Raw genomic sequence first — 6,834 nt, forward strand, 5'->3', positions numbered from 1 at the left:
GGGTTCTGTGAGGAACCTGTTCTATTTAAAGAGAACCTCAGGTTAAATTCTGTTGGTTCTTTTTGCTCCGTCATGACCTGGTTAAGTTGTGGTTTCTAGGACATGTGGTGTAAGTGGGTCAGACAGGTTCTGTATCTCAGAGAGCATCAGCAGAATGAATGGAGCTGTTTGCTTCTTATCTGAAGGCTGAATGTCTGCATGTCTGACAAACACTCCAACACAATGGTTCCTGCATGTTCCTCCATACAGAACCCAGAGCAGAGGTAGGGTTAACTCCTAGTTCTATTCAGGATTGAAGTCTGTGATGGAGCCACATCACCGTCTGTCCACTGGGGGCGCTGCAGTTAAAAAAAGCAAACGAGTTTCCATGAAATATAGTTTCGTGTTTGAGTGTTTTTATGAGTGCGTTAGAGTTACTGAGTTTGTCTGCAGTTATTATTTTCATAGGGTTGGAGAGTCAAAAAAAAAAAAGAAAAACCAGAAAGACTAGAAACACTCAGATGTTCACTAATCTGACATCCAATGAAACGCTTTAATTATTCTGTTGATTCCAGAAACATTAGAAAGACTAGGCCGTTCTACAGAGCTGTGAGTTCAGCGAGGGTCAGGGTTAGATCGTTCTACAGAGCTGTGAGGAGGGTTAGATCGTTCTACAGAGCTGTGAGGAGGGTTAGATCGTTCTACAGAGCTGTGAGGAGGGTTAGATCGTTCTACAGAGCTGTCAGACTACAGTAGATGGGTTCCAATGCAGCTTTCTGATCACTAACTTTCAGATGGAGAAACTTTATGATGCAGAATTTCAGGGTTCACTTCAGAGTTCTCAGGTGTACCTAATAAAGTGGCCTGCGATACAGAGAGCAGTGAAAGCAGCACAAATCTGAGAACGTGGGTCTTGAAGTAACGTGTTCCATACAGTCTTTGGTTCCACCAGCAGAGTGTTTGTTCTGCTCAGACCTGGAAAGTGTGACTCATCAGCTATAAATGTGTCGAAACAAATAAAGCTGTTTTTGAAGTGAACGCTTCAGAAACTTTAATTCCACAGTAGCCAGAACCCAACATTCTCAATGTCAGGCTCACAGCTGAACGGCTCTACTAACGGTTCTACAAACTGTTCTTCTAACTGTTCTACAAACGGTTCTACAAACAGCTCTACAAACCGTTCTACAAACACTTCTCTTCACTAGAACCCATGCAGCCTCTGTGGAACCACAACAGGAATCTGAACCACCTAACAGAACTGTTCCAGAGTTCTGTGGGTTCTTACAGGCTGCTGTACTCAGAACACGTTCTCAGTGAGTGTTCAGAACCTGAAGGTCATCCCAGTCCGGTTCTGGCTGCAGCTGGTTCTGGTTCTGACCTCCGTCCTCCAGGTGAGGATCAGGACCAGTGAGATCACTCATCACAGCGTGATCTTTGTTCCAAACTATGTTCTCTGGTCGCAGTTCAACTCCACCTGAGATGATTATGAATAATACGATGATGTAAGGGGAGATGAGCTCATAGAACAAATCAAACCCAACTGGAGGTTCTGAGGTGAACCTTTAGAACTCAGCAGGTGGAGGTTCAGATGACCCAACAGCAGAAACATCTAAATCCATCTGCTTCATGTTCTCAGGAGAACTATGAGACCTTAGAACAATAATATGGGTTCTGCTGGTTCCGTACATAACGTTTCATGATCACCTGAGTTCTACCTGTGCAGCAGTACCTCAACAGACCCCTCATCTGCACCAACCACAGGTTCTGGTAGAACCAACGAGGCAGCATGAGAACACAGCAGAACAGAACAGAACAGAGCAGAACACAGTGGAACACAGCAGAACAAAGTGGAACATTGTAGAACATAGCAGAACACAGCAGAACACAGTGGAACATCGTAAAACACAGCAGAACACAGTGGAAAATTGTAGAACACAGCAGAACACAGTGGAATACAGCAGAACACTGTAGAACACAGCAGAACACAGCGGAACACAACAGAACACTGTAGAACACAGCAGAACACAGCGGAACACAACAGAACACTGTAGAACACAGCAGAACACAGCGGAACACTATAGAACACAGCAGAACACGGCGGAACACAACAGAACACTGTAGAACACAGTAGAAGACTGTAGAACACTGCAGAACACACAAGAACATATGCTTGCTACTGATAAAGTAGAACTTGTTGTTCCTTTTCAGATAAATGAATTCCTGTTAGAGAACAGTTCCATTTGTTCTGTGTTCAGGGTTCTCAGCAGATTTCAGGTTCTATTAGGATCTGATCATTCTGATATCATTTAATTAGAACCACTGAGCTCATTTTAATGTTCTGTCAGGTTAAAGACTGACGTTCTGTCGGAGTGTTCTTGGTTCTGGTTTTCCAGTTGCTGGATCAGAGTTCAGGCGTTCCACATGCTGCTAGTTAGAACGTCCACATGCTGCTGGGTAGAACTGGGTAGAACGTCCACATGCTGCTGGGTAGAACGTCCACATGCTGCTGGTTAGAACTGAGTAGAACGTCCACATGCTGCTGGTTAGAACTGAGTAGAACGTCCACATGCTGCTCAGTAGGACGTCCACATGCTGCTGGGTAGAACTGGGTAGAACGTCCACATGCTGCTGGTTAGAACTGAGTAGAACGTCCACATGCTGCTCAGTAGGACGTCCACATGCTGCTGGGTAGAACTGGATAGAACGTCCACATGCTGCTGGTTAGAACTGAGTAGAACGTCCACATGCTGCTCAGTAGGACGTCCACATGCTGCTGGGTAGAACTGGGTAGAACGTCCACATGCTGCTGGTTAGAACTGAGTAGAACGTCCACATGCTGCTCGGTAGGACGTCCACATGCTGCTGGGTAGAACTGGGTAGAACGTCCACATGCTGCTGGTTAGAACGTCCACATGCTGCTGGGTAGAACGTCTATATGCTGCTGGATAGAACTGGGTAGAACGTCCACATGCTGATGGGTAGAACGTCCACATGCTGCTGGGTAGAACGTCCATATGCTGCTGGGTAGAACTGGGTAGAACGTCCACATGCTGCTGGGTAGAACGTCCATATGCTGCTGGGTAGAACTGGGTAGAACGTCCACATGCTGCTGGGTAGAACGTCCACATGCTGCTGGGTAGAACGTCCACATGCTGCTGGGTAGAACTGGGTAGAACGTCCACGTGCTGCTGGGTAGAACGTCCACATGCTGCTGGTTAGAACTGAGTAGAACGTCCACATGCTGCTCGGTAGGACGTCCACATGCTGCTGGGTAGAACTGGGTAGAACGTCCACACGCTGCTGGTTAGAACGTCCACATGCTGCTGGGTAGAACGTCTATATGCTGCTGGGTAGAACTGGGTAGAACGTCCACATGCTGATGGGTAGAACGTCCACATGCTGCTGGGTAGAACGTCCATATGCTGCTGGGTAGAACGTCCATATGGTGCTGGGTAGAACTGGGTAGAACGTCCACATGCTGATGGGTAGAACGTCCATATGCTGCTGGGTAGAACTGGGTAGAACGTCCACATGCTGCTGGGTAGACCGTCCACATGCTGCTGGGTAGAACGTCCACATGCTGCTGGTTAGAACTGAGTAGAACGTCCACATGCTGCTGGGTAGAACTGGGTAGAACGTCCACCAGCTGAGGGTTGGAAAATAGCTTAAAGTGCTTTAAGAACCTAAACTAAACCATTATAACATTTAAGTCCAAACATGAGACCGTTTGTAACGAGGAGAATGCAGAACAGACCGACGGAAAACAGCCAGAGGAGGTTCAGCAGCCCAGAGTTCAAACAGACGACCTGGAGCTGCTGTTTACTGAGGACAGGTGAACTCTGACAGGAGAACCCTTACAGGAGAACCCTGACAGGAGAACCCTGGTGTGGATGTTCAGGAGGTTTTAGGAAAACCGTGGTGCTTCATGAACATAAAGCTTCCATCTGAAACTTTATTAAATCAGCATCTAAGGTTCTGGTTCTCTGGATACGGAACCTGCAGAGCAGCTTGGTGGGTTTATTTGAAGGTCCTCAGTGATGAAGAAGAAGGTTGATCTGATGAAGAAGATCATCAGAAACCTCCACTGGGATTCACAGAGAACTTCAGATAAATGTTCCTGACAGGGAGGAACCTGACCACCAGGTTAACGTTTAAACAGATTCAGAAGAATCTACAATCATCTGGAATCCTTCTGGTCTCCATGATTCCACAGTCAGAAGAGCTTACCTTCAGCTGGAGGTGCTGAGATCTCTGGTCATGAGGCGAGAACCTGCAGGAGAACAGAGTAGATGCTGAGCTTCATTTGGACTCTGCTGGTGATTTATGTGTGTGAATAAAGCTGTAGCGGAGGCCTCCTGCATTCTGTCTCCTCAGTTACCGTCCGTCCATTCAGCCCATCACCAGCGGAGACGTTTGTCTCTGATTGGACGTCCTCCGCTCCAAATAAACGCCCACCAGGTTTTTTATTCAGGTCACACAGCAGCCAGACTCATCTCTGCTCAGGTTCAGCAGGTTCTCCTAGAACCACAGAAACCTGAATAACATCCACACATGCTCAGTCTGTCCTCCTCAGAGGTTGGTTCTACTGATGTTAGAACCTCAAAAGGTGGAGAAATATAGAAGCTAAAGTCTGTATTTCAGCAGAAACATGGATCCATCCATAGATAAACACTCAGAGGAGCTCCATCGGGACACCAGACCAGCCTGGATGGAGAAGTTCTGTTTCATTCCAATAATTAAACTGTTCTCTGCTGGTTCCTTTCAGTTGTTCTGCTCTGATGGAACCGTTCTGTCTGTTCTCACCACATTTCATGGATGTAGTTTATTTCTGGAGATACTGGACCATGAAAACGGCTTCACAGGAGGGTTCTCGTTTAACATCAGGGTTCTCATTTCACATCTGGGATCTAATTTAACATCAGGGCTCTAATGGAACATCAGGGTTCTAATGGAAAATCAGGGTTCTAATTTAAACGTGGAACATCTTGTCTCAGGTTGAAGGAGACTTCTTTAACTTCTCCATGAAAAGACTTTTCAGATGTTTCCTCAGACATTCCTTCAGACGTTCCTTCGGATGAGGATCTTAAACCAGCAGCAGCAGCTGAACAGTAGCCTGTCTGAGGATAATAAAAGAGGTTGAACTGAGGAAAGTTGAGAGGTGAAGTCTGGATTTATTTGTTCTGCTGGTTATCGTGTTCCCGGTTCTCTAATGGTTGTGAATTCTTTGGGGTTTCCAGGCAGTGCAGTCAGCATGAAGCAGAAACAGAAATTATCCGTTTATAGCTAAGTGCTTCTGGCTGCTGACTGGTCGCTCAAACACAGCACCGTGTTTCCATCACTTCAGAAGACCTCACATGCACTGCAGAACAACCTGCAGAACCCTGATCTGCACATTCACAGCTAGAACACGTTTACCTGCCTTACTTTATCTCCTCTTCTGTCTGAAACTTTTAGCTTCTTTCTCCTTAAATCTTGCTCATTAGAAGACCCCCCCCAGGGGGGGCGCCAGAGATCTGAGGGGGGGCGAAGCTTTGTCTGCTCTGAGGCTGTGATGTTATAAAAAACAGATTTTTACATTCTGGATAAAATCAGAGTAACTGACTCACTGTGTCATCACAAGTCTACCTATAAAACATTTTAAAAACACATTTATTTGGTCTTTTTCAAAAATCCTTTGCTACTTCGATGGCCACACCTCCTTGACCTTTCAACTTCTCTCCACACTTTCTTCAGGTTGGCTCTAGTTCATCCAGATTCATTAGTTTGTGTGCAGATAGAAAATTACTAACGGAAACGGTGTCTGAAAAATGCAGAAAGGGCGAAGATTCATCAGTACCTAAAAACTCCGGCTATACCTCGAGAGTTACCTTAAATTTGGTTTTATTAAAGGACAAGACAGAATTATGTTATTTGTAGTGAAATGCTCGTAAATGACAGCATGAAACCAGCAAATTACGGCGACGTCAGGAAATAAAACACAGTTAGGTAAAGTCGGAAAGATATTCACAAATTCGGACTCCTGGCATCAATAACTCATTAAATATACGTTGTCTAAACATAAACGATGCCTCTTTTCCATCGTTGTAAGGTAGACAATGTGCTACAAGCCCAGTTTAATCAAAAGTAGCTGCAGAAATAACATTGGTGTCTATGAGCAGCCGGCTGTGTGACGAGTGAACAGGGACCATCTGCAAAATGCAAAACCGCTGCAAACAGCGAAGAGAGACAAATATTCAACAAATTTACTGCAGCCAGCAACTGACTCCTGCTGCTCATACTACAACTCTTGGTTTGATATTAATTTTTTTTCCCCCATAATTTTAAGGATTTTTTTTAATTAAAAAAAAAAAAAAAAAAAAAAAAAAATCAGTAACTCTTATGCATTGTAGTGTCAACAAATTTACTGCAGCCATAAACTCTCTCCTCCTCGTCATAGTACAACTCTTGGATTGATAGAAAATACATATATATTTTTTCATAATTTTAGGGAATTTTCTATTAGTAATACAATTCAATAACTTCCCTCATGTTTTGTAGTGTACTTATGGGGTGGTTTTGTGTGTGTGTGTGTGTGTGTGTGGGGGGGGTGCAGCTCATGGGGGGGGCTGGTTGGGAACCACTGGGTTAGATCATTCTACTCAGAGCTGTGTTGGTAGAATGATCTGTGTAACGATTACTCCAGACAAACTCATCAGCAGCTGAAGCTGCTGATGAGTTTGTCGCTGATGAGTCTGTCGCTCCACTACCTATACCAGTTGCCTGGACCAGTTTACTTCAATGAGTTTACCCATACAAATTTACCCGTATGTGGGGAACCCAGGCACAGACACAGAGAGACTGGCAGAAATGTGAATT

This window comes from Amphiprion ocellaris, chromosome 12 (genome assembly GCF_022539595.1).
Source record: "Amphiprion ocellaris isolate individual 3 ecotype Okinawa chromosome 12, ASM2253959v1, whole genome shotgun sequence".
NCBI classification, from domain to species: Eukaryota; Metazoa; Chordata; class Actinopteri; family Pomacentridae; genus Amphiprion; species Amphiprion ocellaris.